The 12,830-nt window shown below is 47.3% G+C and overlaps 1 protein-coding gene across 23 annotated transcripts in view; it reads left to right on the forward strand.

Moving 5' to 3' along the window:
- Positions 1–12,830, forward strand: part of FBXO34 (F-box protein 34) — a 35,590-nt gene that overhangs the window by 5,722 nt on the left and 17,038 nt on the right. For 5 of the 23 annotated variants that reach the window (XM_072038110.1, XM_038179438.2, XM_038179422.2 and 2 more), the window contains exon 2: positions 6,990–7,068. The exons of 1 other annotated variant lie outside the window; for it this stretch is intronic. The gene's annotated coding sequence lies outside the window, so the exon portion shown is untranslated. Of the gene's footprint in view, positions 1–1,211; positions 1,334–3,491; positions 3,514–3,587; positions 3,688–5,895; positions 6,427–6,496; positions 6,621–6,989; positions 7,069–7,213; positions 7,902–9,825; positions 9,928–12,830 lie in introns of those variants that run through there. 17 more of the 23 variants (XM_038179441.2, XM_038179433.2, XM_038179430.2 and 14 more) reach the window with 11 other exon arrangements.

A 12,830-nucleotide genomic window follows, 5' to 3' on the forward strand; every position in this document is an offset into this window, starting at 1 on the left:
CTTCATCACTTAGTTGGGACCTGCTTATTGCTGTGCTAATTACTATGTATGAACTTTGGAAATTTGCATATTTTGTTGGCAAACCGAAGTGGCAGCCATTTAACTCAGGATCTTATTAACTTTAAACATCCCTAGCAACTCCGAGCTACTTCTAGCTTGTCTTGTGGTGCTTTTTTTTTGGTGTTTTACAAGCTTTGATTTAGTGAGCTCCAATAAATATATATTTTTTTCCTCCTTACAGTGACTTACACATGTAACAGCAGATTACTGCCATCCCCAGTAACTTTCAACCTGGGATCTAACACAGGATTCCTGCTGTTGTTCGAGTTAAAAAAAAAAAAAAAATGCTGAAGTTGAATTGTCCTAAAATGAATGCTAAAACAAGAAAATTAAAAGGGGAGGCTTCAGTCACTCTTCTGGAGTGCGTGAAGAGCACTTGATATGTTGTGGGTGTTGATAGGTTGTCGAAACGTAACCTTGGGGAAATGAGGGCACGTCAGTTCTGGTCCTAATTCTGCTAGAAGCTGGTCTCCTGGCATAAATTCTTAAGGTACAAAGAATTTGGATATAAAGCCATCATTGCAGCTGGTTACTAAATGCCCTCTGTTACTAAAAGGCTGGTTTTGGGCACATTTTTTATCTTTTCAAGGCGTTTGGCACCTTTTCTACTTGGTTTGCTTTTCTTCTTGTGACTTCCTCTGGTTGGTTTTGCTAGAAGCTAATCAAGGGCAGCCCATAATCTGCAAAATATTAAAGTGACTGGAGTTTTACACTACGAAATGCTGTCAGCTTTAGTGGTCAGCAGTTAGGGACTGGCTGATGTCCTCCTGGAGGCTGAATTCACTTCAAAATTTGAGTTGTTCTCCCTGCGTTGTGGCCTTAACCTTCTTTCTGTCCCAGTACCTCAGGAAACTTCCCATTTCGCTACGTGACGTTTCAGTACCGTGTCTTTGTCCCCCTTTCCTCCTCCCTCCCGTTCTGTCGATCACTGAAGAATGCAGTTTCTTCCCTGGGATGATCAGGGTTGTATTGCTGGGCTCTTTAATTCCTTGCAAACGGGCAGAAAGCCAGGGTAAAATCTCGTTCATAAGTCACTCGAGATTTCTTTGTCCATGCTATTATTTTCTCTGCATGCTAACATCACTGAGAAGGCTTTTTTTTTTTTTTCTTCAAGTTTAGACCCAGCATAATTACGTTTGTGTGCATTGTAGGCTGGGGTGTTGCTGCTGTCCAGCCCAGCAAGCGATTTTGGAGGCCTTCTCAGGCAGCTCACCACTTCCAAAAGCTCTTGTAGCATCAAAGGCAAAGGAGGCAGCTATCCCTCTGCATCTGGGTAGGTGAAACAATTTTCTCTTGTACCTAAGCTTCAAAGAACAGCTTGTGCCTGTGGTTTGGCTTTCTGCAACGTGTCCTACTTGAGGCTATATTTTAAAATGAGTCTGGAGACTGGGTTGAACCACGATTTGGTATGGATCGAGCGATGGTCCCTGGTGTTGAACCAGGGTTTGTGCTCCCCAGCTTGGGTGCCGATGCTGTATGGCCTTCTAGAGGCAACCCAGCTCTCTTTTGACTTAAAAAGCTCTTAATTAAGGTCTTTGTTCTGAGCTTTGCCTCACCTAAGTCTTTATTGCAAAGTGTAAAAATCCTTTCCATCATGAAGTTGGAAAACTGCTCTGTTGGAAAACTCTTTCCACGACTGCGGTCCTTGCGTGTTTACGTCTCCAAACAGGCACCTCTTGTCCTCCTGGCTCTGAGGCTGAGAGAAGCTCCCTGTGAACACGTGTGCGAAGCTGCTCCTTGCCCTCTGTAGCAGCCCTGTTCAGCTTTTGGTCTGCTCTCCCTCTGATAGCTGGGATTTTCTCCTGTATTTGTCTTTGCCAGCACGTGTCCCCTGCCTGGGGCAGCACCTTGAGCTGCAGGTCCAGGCAGTCCTCTGCTGACCAGTGCGTGTGAGCTAGTGGTAGATCAAGGGGAACGTTAGGGAGTCACTAAGTGAACCCTAAAAATCCTTTAAGGCAAGTCTCTACCCTGCAAGTGGGTTTCTAGACCTGTCTTCAACCATCAGGGCATCAGAGCTTACTGTGAGGTGTGGCACAGACGGTTGTTTTCTCACTTTTCTTTTTTTAAATTTAATTTCCTTCCTAAAGGAGGGTGGCACTCTCCTGTCATTTTTTTTTTTTTTTTAATGAGGTAACTGTCAGAACAAACAGGTGAATGAAGTAAAGCAAAGAGTGCTTGCTTATGCGCCCAAAATCGAAGTAAATCTGCCAGCCCTTTGGAAATTCTGGCTTTTGGAGGATCACTGATGACACCGAATCCAGCTTTAGCATTAAGGAAAAAAACAAACACACGTAAACATATTTCTTGTAGAGTGCTTACGCCTTTTTTTTTAGCAGCAGCCGGGCAGATGTAGTCATATTAAGACGCATAATAACTCGCTTTAAATTGGTGGCTCAGCAGAAGCAGCTGGGGATGTGGCTTTGATGTCGGTCACGGGGAGTTCTCTTTTAACACACCACTGCAGGCCTGTGACGGGGAGCCCGGAGTGGTTCGAGCGGTGAGACACGCTCCCTCGCTGCTGATGCACGAGATGGCCCCGGCAGGAGACTCAACCAGTTCTCCTAATGATGGCTTTGCCGTGCCCCGACAGCTCCCAACCACTGTTCGAGTGGTGGCCGGTGAGATGGCAGCTTGTAGGCTTCGGGGTGAGCTGGGAGATGAATAGGAGGAGTTTACAGACCTCTAACAAACATCTCTGCTGATTTTTGCATAGTTCTTACCCTAAAAGGGTTTTTCCCCCACATTTTTCTTTTTTGGATCAGTAGATGTGGCCGCAGAGGAAAGGTTTGTGTATTAAGAGCATGAAGTTAACTTAAATACAGCTTCATCCCCGGGCTGAATGAATCTGAAGAAGTGAAGGCACCCACCAGTCTCCTGTTGGGATGCTGCTTTTGTCTTTAGGGAGCGGATTTCTAAGAAATTTGGTAGAACTTGTTATAAAAAAACCATCTAGGAACTTAATCTGACTGCAAAATCGTTGCATCTGTAGAGGAGCCAGACAGAGAAAGTTCACAGATGTTGCTGCTTATGCTAATATTGGTTATAAGTTTGTTTTTTTCTTTAATTATCGTTATTTTAATTTTTAGGGGCGGGGGAATTCCCCATGTCTTGAGCCTTTCCTTGTTTTACAGAGCACACCAGAAAGGAGTTGTGTTGTGAAAAAAAAAGACCAAACAAACCAAAAACCAATAGGGTAGAAGTTGGTGGTCCCAGAGCTTTGCTGGGGAGTCACAGCCAGCTGGGGGAGGTCGGATATTTAATGAAATAATTTGGTGTTTAATTGGTGTTACTGGGCTGGGGGGAGGAGGGATGAGCACGAACAAATTTTATCAGTTGCAGAGTGGAAGCAGGGGGTTACTGGGAGTTGCAGCTTGGCTTTGGGATGTCCGGGGTCTCTGCCGTGTCCCATATATAAGCCTCAGCTGTGGAAGGAACCACCTGCAGCTCCCTCAGGTAAGATGGGGTGCGAATTATTTGGGTAAAACCAGCCAGCACTTCCAGGCTGGGCTCAGCGAAGCCTCAGCAGGTTTCTTCCCCCCAGGAGGCTTGGTGAGGACGCTCCAAGGGAAAGGCCAGCAGGAGCAGCAGTCCTTTTCCCTTTTACCACTGCCTTTACTGGAGCAGCAGGCACGTTAACCTTGTGTGGGGGCTGAGAACACATCCCAGGAAGCCGAGCTTCCTTCTGGGGAGATGCTGAGCGTGCTTCCCTGGGTCTGGCTCGTTAGCAGCTTGTGACAGCTCTGCTTTGTAGGTATTTTAAGTGGCGAGGGTAGCAGAGCTGCAGGGAGATGCGATAACGTCTGCTTGCTTGCTTGCTTTCTAGGGGGAGGGAGGAGGAGGAGATGGACCTAATTGCATACCTTCCAATTGCAGTTACCTCATTACTGAATTATCATCGGAGCAGCCCTGCAGTCTGCTCTGATAGCAGATAAGTGGTGTGGCTCGCAGCACTTTAATCTAAACAAAACTTAAGTGCTCTTTTCTTTTTCCCTGGAGTGAAACTGTAATTTCGTTACGCGAATGTTGGCCAGGGCAAAGTTTTTTTTTTTATTATTTTTTTTTCTTGCAGCTGTCACGACGCTTCCCTGGGCTTTTTGCACATTTCAGAGGCGTGTCTGCAGCATTTTGTAGCACAAATACCCTAAAACATCCCCTAAAACACTGCTCTCCTTTACCTGGCAGCTTCAACTGAGCCTTCTCCCAGAGCTTTGCCGGGTGAAGGCGTTCAGCACTGACGCTGGCTGTCCCAAAGGGCTGAGACATAAAGCATTTGGGTTATATTTCCTTCCCAGAGAGGTGCCTGTTAATTAGTTTCTCCCTCTGCATTAGGTCCTGAGGATCCTAGGTCCTAAAGCAACAGTCTGCTGCTTTAGGGTGGGAGCCCAAGAGGTGAGTGGCAGCCTGTGCCTGCGTCCCCTTGGGCAGGAGTGGGCAGTGCTGAAGCTCTTTTTGGGTAACGTTTTATTTTTGGCCTGCCGTGGAGCTGTTAAATCTGATCTGTTCCTAAAGAGACAGCTGGCTGTGTGCAGCCTGAGCCGGGCGCGATTCTTGGTCTCTGATTTCTGGACTCGGATGGAAATGGGGTTTGTTTTTTAACTCGACTGTTGCTGCCCCAAAACGGGGTCTGTGCTCAACGCTGTGCTGGGGCTCGAGGCGGAGCGCTCTTGGCTGCTCCTTGCTGTGAGCGTGAGGACTCGGGGCAGGGTGATGGGAGGATGGTAATGAGCTGGGACGGGTCTCTGATGATGTTTAAAACGTCTGGGGAAAGAAAAACGCAACGTGCTTTTTTACATCGATGGTTTTTGTAAGTTTGGGCTGGGTTCTGCTGGTTGTAGCTGGGCTGATCTCGTAGAAAACTGCGCACAGATCCGAGTGCAGCACTAAGTTGTTACGGTAAGGGAGTTTCAAAGGGTTACAGCACGAGGCCTTGCATTTATCGAGTGGCTTTCAGAGAGAAAGACAGGACTGGGGAGGATCCACGCTTTGCTAAGAACAAGGTGGGTTTCTTAATGAGACCAACAGCATCACCTTTTTTAAGGAGGCCTTTATTTGTTTCCATGGGGGTAAAAAAATAACGTTTTCCTTTGGAAATCTGGAGCTGATCGCGCCTCTGCATTCACCTTTAGCCACTGATCTTGCAGGGACAGGAGTCTGGCAGGTTGCATTGGGTAAGTGAGAATGAGTTTCAGGCCTGGGGTGCTGTCTAGAAGCAGCCTGTTGGGGACAGCAGCCCAGCTCGTCCTTGGCCATGGTTTCTTCAGGCAACGCAGGTAGCAGGTTGCCTTCCCCACGCTCCGTGTCCTGAATTTTGTTAACCACACTTCCATGGGTAGCTGTCTGCCCTTGGATCTCTGCCCGTTATTTCCCCATTTGTGGTTGGAAGGCGCCCTCAGCCTTTCCTTCCTCTCTTGTCCTCGCCTTCGGGGTGTGATCGCCGCTCCCCTGGGCAGCTGGGAGGCGATTTAGGGTCGCTTCGTGCAGCTGCTCCTTGTGCCGAGGGCAGGGAAAGGCTGACTTTAATCTGAATTTACTGGGTAGTTAATAAGGACCTCTGCCCCGAGAAGCTCGTTGAGCCGATGTTATGTTGCGGGAGCTCCATGGAGATGAAGCCTGCTGGCTTTATTTTTGCTCCGAAATCCACTTGGCTTCAGGTTGGGAACTCCTGCGGCCCTACAGCTTTGGGAGTGGGGCGTAAGGGCTGAGGCTGGGTAAGTCTGGCTGCTTTGGTGGCCAAGAAATGGCACCGGCACGTGGAGCTTGCTGTCAGCACAAGGATTTGTGAGCAGCAGCTTGCCTCTCATCCACTTTTCCCCTTTATAATTGGCAATTAGTCTGTTTTTAAAAGTGAAAGAGGCTTTTACAGGCTGCCTTTTCCGCAGTCGCGGTCCACAGCAGCAATCAGCTGTCGTGGTGCTGGGCTCCGGAGCCGCCTGCGGTGGCTGCTTGCATAATTCAGCATTGCTCAAGCAGCAGGGACCGAGTGAAGGTGTTCACACCAGCCCTTTGGAAACTGCTCCAGCTCGGCCCTGAATCCAGCTTGGCCCTGACTCCAGCTCGGGCTCACGCTCTGACAGGTCGTGGAATTTATTTATACAACGCCACCGGGGTGTGTGGCACGGCGGAGGCAAATACCCAGCGGTTCCCAGCCCCGAGGCTGGTGTTTGGCGTTAGATAACACGGCATGGGGAAATTACAAGCAGGGAGCTGGGTGGAGGGGTTAGGATCCGGGGCGACATCGGTGCTGAGAGCACTCCTTCGGCGCTCTCAGTGCTGCCTGCAGCTCGCTAATGGCCCTGTGAAGAAACCCGTGGGTGCGTCTGAGGTTAGAGGAAGGATGGAGGTCAGCTCCGTAGGAGGAAGCGTCGGGTGAGCTGCTGAAGACGTGCGGGTTAATGAGAGAAAAGCGGAAGGAGGCGAACTGAAACCGGCCGGGTGCGCGGGGAGTGGCCCCGTTTACACACAGCCCGGGCTGCAGGGCTTTGGGGTTGGGTGTCGGGGAGGCTCTGGAGAGCAGCAGCCGGGCCCCTAAACCAGGCTGCTCGATGAGAAAAGAGGAACAGGTAAGGGGAAGGGATTAGCACGGCTGCTGCCTGCTCCTTGCTGTCCCTGCAGCCTGGGTCCCACGATGCTAAAGCATTTTCCTAGCCTGGCAGTGGGACCTGTCCTTATGGCAGCCGCCTTCAGCAGTAATTACTAGGCTCTTTTTGGGGTGTGCTGGCTCAGTTGACACCAAAGAATCCCTTGAATTGGTGTTCTGGGTGTCAGCAGTGTATTGATCGTTCCCGGGTGCCCTTTACATGGGGTCAGTGAGTGGCTGGTGTTTGTTATGCCTTAGGCTGGTGGATCTTTTTGGTTTCAGGTGCTGGTTAGTCGTCGTAACGCCATTAACGTGTAACTAATTTCCTTTTTCCTTCCCTTTTGCTCTTCAGAAATGCCTTTCTCGTGAGTGCGCGAGGAACCTACACAACTGTAATGCCTAACCCTACATGGAGTAACAACCCTGTGAAGGTACCACCCTTTTTTAACTAATACACGACTTCGTTATAGGTTGGGTTAATGATGAACGGGCCTTTGCTTCACAGCCAAAGCTCAGAACTGAAGAAGTGTGTCTTATTTAATGCCTTCTTCTCCAGAAGGGTGACAGCACTGTGACACCGTGCTCTCGTTTCTAGAAAGACCATGTGCGACCTAGCACTTGCTCAGGGTGCCAAGGGGGCCACCCCTGTTCCTCGGGCTGATCTCTCTCGGCAGCTCTTGGGAGCAGATGGCAGCTTCTATTCTGAGAGCTGAACCTCCCTCGTACTTGGTGGCCATCCCTGGAAAAAAATATTGCCCTTTTTTACTGATGCATCATGGCTTGCCTCTTCGTCATGATGCTAATGACAGCCTGGGTCATCTTTCTCGATAAGAGGCTTCCAGGCCTGGCTATGAATATTAAGATAAAGCTCAGTTACACGTTAACATTTGGGTTGGGATGTCGTGGCTGTTTGTGCTGCAGCTCTCAGGCGTTGGCTTGATCTGCTGCCTGATCCCGCAGTGATGCCATAATACTGAATTTTGGACTGCCCCGTGCATTTCCATGGCAACAGACTGATGTCACAGACTCAAGGACATGACTTCAGTGTACGATCATGCAGAGGCACGATCAGATTCGTGAAGGAGAAAGCTGACTAATGCACATCTCAAAAGCAAACAAGGGGAGTGCAGGTTACGGCTGACCAAGCAAGGTGTTTCACTATAAAAATTCCCCTCTCAGAGGAGGATCTGATCATGTCTTTAAGACAGGAACACTTCGTCGTTGGTGAGCTTCTGTTTACAGTGGATAAGCAGACGTCTTGCAGGTATCCTGTATCTTTTAAGCAGGTGGTGTTCTGGGGCTGGGAAACTCGCTGGTTGGTTTCAGACCTCTGAAAGGGCGGCTTGTTTTGTTTTGATTTTAAGGAACTTCTCGGTAGCAGAGCCTCTTGTTAGCATACCGAGACCACTTCTTCTTGCTTAATGTTGTTCAAATAGTTTAATTGGTTTTCCAAAGCTTTTATTTTATCCATAACATTGGAAGGTGAAAGGGGAACTCTGCATCTGCATTATGGTCACATTTTCCTATATCCTATTAGCAGATTCCAAGATTGTTTAATGTGATCTCCACCCATTTCATTTGGCTGCAACCTTTGCTCCCATGAAAACAAGGCTGATTGTTCTGAATTGCTGTGTGTATGTGCTTTGGCACGGCATGAAGGTACCTATAATAACACAACCATTGTCTGGAAAAAAAAAAAAAGGCAGTTTGCAGCAATAACTACAAATAAAAGGGTGCAGTACTGGGGCAAGGACGGAGAGTGGTAGTTTTCCCACCCGTTACATGCAGCAGATTCTCAGCGTGGTCACCCCTCTGCATGGCAGTGCTGTGGGCTTCAGTGTAGGACGGGAATACTGGGACTAAGGGGCTGAAATATTTGCACGTTGTTCCAAGTTTCTCTTTTCCTGGACGCGGTTCCATTGCTCATATCTACGGACGGGGAGACTGTGAATGACTTTTGCACAATGCGGTATTTTATTTGCATGCTGTGAGCAGTTTAACAAGTGTATGTGCTAAATGAAGCATTCCCACTTTCAGCTAGCAGCTGACGCACCCTTAAAAAAAAAAAAGGGGGGGAAAAAAAACTGCCTTTGGGTGGAACAGTGGGGTTTTGAGGGGTGACATTGTGCTGTGTGTCGGAGCGGATGGGCGGTTGTGCCAAGGCTGAATGCTAACTCGAAACGCTGTGGGATTCAGCAAACGACCAGCTCCAAGTCCTTCGTGCTGAAGTAATTTTCACTCATCTCCGCGCTTTCTGGAATAGAGGCTGCTACAGGGCAAGATTTGGAAGTAACCTAATTGTTTTGAATATTCGGTGTCACGGGAATGGAGGATATTTAACAGAACCTGGCATTTCTTACAGCAGTTTGGTTGCTTCCCAGGACAGGAAGCTGAAGAGTGTTTAAAAAAAATAAAAAGAGGCAGGGAAGGAATTTAGCAACCATCCCTCTAAATCAGGATGCTTGGATTTGGTGCCTGGCCTTGAGCTGAAAGGGCTGGAAGCTCTGCAAGATTTAGTGGTTCACGCTGCTCCGGCAGCGAACAAGGAGATAATGGTGATGGACTATCAAGAAGGCAGCCTGGCTAAAAAGAGAGGCTTTGTGATACGGTAAAAGGGGAAGGAAGTCTGGAGAACTTCGAAAAGCACCAGATGTTTGTGGAGGTGGGGGAGAGCTGTGCTATCCACGGAGCTCGCTCGCTCTTGCAGTGGAGCCAGCAGCACGAACTCGATACCAAACAAAAGTAGGCACACCCAGTATTTAGCACAGCGATCCTGGAAAGCTGCTCTCGGGTGCAGCGGCGCTGTGCTGTCGGACAGATGTTGCGTGGTGACATCTAGCAGAGGCAGGAGTGAATAATACGAGCACCTGGGAGTTTGTGCAAGGAGTTCTGGAGGTGCTGGATGCCTCTCGTCAACGCCGACAACAATCCTAATGGGTGTATGAAACGAGGCTCCAAGCAGGAAGCCAAGAGGGATGTCAGCCCCTGAGAGGGAAACAATGACAGAAGATGCATTAAAAAAGAGGGAGAGGTCCCTCGTAGGGTGTGTTTATGGACGGCGATGACTGGAAGCGTGATAAAACAGCTTGCTAATCCTCTCTATCAAAGTACGAGTGGCAATGGTTTTTTCAGGTTGTTGAAACTTGCGTGTGAATTTTTTTTATTATTTTTTTTGCTCTTACTAATAGGTTAATCCACTGTAATTGGCTGTGAAATAAACCCAGGGGGATTTTCCTGTCTGTATGTGATGCACAGCCTCTTTGCCGTCTACTTGGCAACTGTACCTCCAGGTAATTAAAATCTGGTTTTTAAATCCACCGTTCTTTGCACTGTTTTTTTTTTTTTTTTTTTTGCATCTTGCTGCTTCTCCGAGAGCAGTTGGTCACTCTCCTGGCTAATCTGCACAAACCAAGATAACGGGGTATCAGGAAATAAAAACTGCAGACAAATCTTTGTACTTTGAAAAACAACCCAAGTGCTACGAGACGAGGTGAGCGTGTGAGGCACACACCTTGCTGCTGAGCTCCTAAGGATAATTTATATTTCCCAGTCCTGTGCGGAAAATGCAAAGTTTGCTCTGGCTTTCTATGATCTCCTGTCACTTGCTCCTCTAAAATCAATAATCAAACTTCCACGGCTGCCTCCTCCGAGGAAGCACTTGTGATTACCCTGAAATTACAGGAGTTGTTCAGCCCAGGGATCCTCTGGTTTCAGCACATAGTTTCATTGCTCTGTAGTGTTTTGAGAGGCTGAAGGGTGGGATGCAGCTACAATGAGTTTCCAGATTCCTAACAGTGTGAGGGACTGTTTTTAATACTGATGATAAAAACAGTTATTCCCAGTTGGAGGTTAGTCAGTGGTACAATTATCAGAGCTATGAAATAGTGCAGGGATGGCTCAGAATGGAAAAAAACTAAGGCTTGTAACTTATTTTCTTGAGGGAGCTGTTCGAAACTATTTCCTGCAAGCTCACAGAAAATTAGTACGAGATGTTAAATGAAGAGAGATCAAGCTGATACAGCTCGATTATTACTTCAGTAATTCAGTTTTCAGGCTAGCAAGCTTCAGCTGGCTTTCAGGGAAGGGATTTGGTAGCAATTTGTTGACGAAAGCCAGCGCGATGAGTAGGAACTCTGGAGCTGGCATGTTTAATTTGTAAGGTTATGTTCTTCTGTTGTACGATGTGCTCACACCGGCTGCTCCGTTGGGAAGCCTAAAAATGTGCTGAGTATTTTCACAGCAAAGTAACAAACCCCAGCTCTAAATCTGGTTCACTTAAACCACCCTTCTTAAAAAACAGTTTGGGGTACTCTTCTTTTCTGCTCGGTTTCCTGCTGATTTGTTTCCTTATTTTCATTTGTATTTTTAATGTTTTATCCAAGAGGCGGAAACCCAGAAAAGACTATTTTGTTTGTACTGGGGAAGGGAGTACTGAGCTATAGAGTATGCATATTTTCCCCATTTGCCTTGTTTATAAGGATGTTTTTGCACCAAAAAGTCGAGAAGTTGTGTGAAACAGAAACAGACCTGATGTTTTCAGATGAGCCTGTGGGAAAGTTCATACTTCAAAACCCAAGAAGAATTACCCAGAAAGAATTGCAACAAGAATTTTTGGTGTCCTGCTGTAGGTACGTGCTTCTGAATTTTGAAGATAAGGATGAAAAGTGAAAGATACGCAGTTCTCCCAGTTATCAGAGTGCTTGAACGCGCGGAAGTTTAGTTGCTAAATTTTTGGCTTTTTTCTTTGAAAACTGAATTGTGGCAGAATTTGTGCTATGCTTGGAATTTCTGAAAATTTAGTTGTTAGTTGCTAGGCATATCAAGTACAAGACTTTGAAAAAATGTAAAGTTATTTTTTGCATCAAGTAACTCTGAGTTATTAATGGCAGAAGTCTTTAAAATGTAGCCAAAAAAAGATCTAAAGATCCATGGAATTGGTAGGTTTCAAAATTAGCTTAGATTTTTCAACGGCCTTTTGAAACAATCATACAAAAAATGCCGTTCTTAATGCTGGTCTGTCTCTACTGCCATTTACCTGCCAAAAAAACAAGCTTATCTGTAGCTGAGTTAATTCAGCAGAAGACGTTCTGTGTATGTTCTTTTTTAAAGAATTTGTATAAAAACAAGCAGATACTTTGGCTGGGAAAGATTTTTAGCACATGCTATTGCCTGCCTGCTGTCTTCATCTCCAGCGCTTCAGCCTGAACGTGTCGCCAGTCGCACACCCATGGTTTGGAGTTCTCAATAGCCTTTTTGGTCTCTTCGGCCAGGTTTTGTGTTTTGCAGGCTGCAGAGCATTTTAGAGGTGAGGCACATCCTCTGAGTCCAGGCGGTGTTCCCTGGATTCACTGCATTTGTGTGGCACCAGCTCTGCTCGCTGATGCTCTGCTTTCTCCCTGTGTGTGCTCCTGGGCAGGCTCTGCTCTGAGCAGTGGCATGATCTGCATTGCTTGTTTTATTCCTTCTCTTTCTGGTTTGGATTACACCTTTATTTTGCAGGCTCCTACACCCTGCTGTCCCCTTCCCGTGCCATGCACGTGTGTGACTCCATGTTGCAGGCCTGGGGCCGTTGGAGAGACACTACTAGCACCACACAGTGCTAGGTGAAAAATATGCTGCTGGATTGAAATGAGGGGGGCCTAATCCTGCCTGTGGCGAGCCAACATCTCCAGCACCACATCATTATTCTTCTAATAAAGAGGCAAAATTGGCAATCTCCAACATGGCCTACCCCTGGCCTACTCCTACAGAGGCCTACTCCTGTCCTCCTCTTACAGAAGCCACCCCTGGTGTCTCCCACCACCAAAACCCTGCCACCAGCACCGAGACAAGTAGTTAAGGACATGATGATAATGGTGTGGAGTTGCTTTCTCTGCAGACTGGTGGTTTCTCAGGTTGCTGGTCACTGGGGACAGGAGTTCTGAGGCAGTTTGAGTTCCTCAGTGAAGCACAAAGTGAAGGCTGTTTTGGGGAAGCAGTTTGCTGGAATTAACTGATAAATAAAGAGCTAAGCCTCTGGGACCAAAACTTTGTCTGTCTTCCCTTTCAGACTTGCTACTTGGATGTGGATGTATGAATCATCTCCAAGTTGGATGTGGTGTTCTAGGTTGCTGCTCAAATTAGCTAGCTGGGAAATACATAGGATCAGGCTTCTGTGGTAGAGTTGGTGCTGGTTTTTGGTGCAAATTTTCTG

The sequence above is a fragment of the Anas platyrhynchos genome, chromosome 5, assembly GCF_047663525.1.
Source record: "Anas platyrhynchos isolate ZD024472 breed Pekin duck chromosome 5, IASCAAS_PekinDuck_T2T, whole genome shotgun sequence".
In the NCBI taxonomy this organism is placed as follows: Eukaryota; Metazoa; Chordata; class Aves; order Anseriformes; family Anatidae; genus Anas; species Anas platyrhynchos.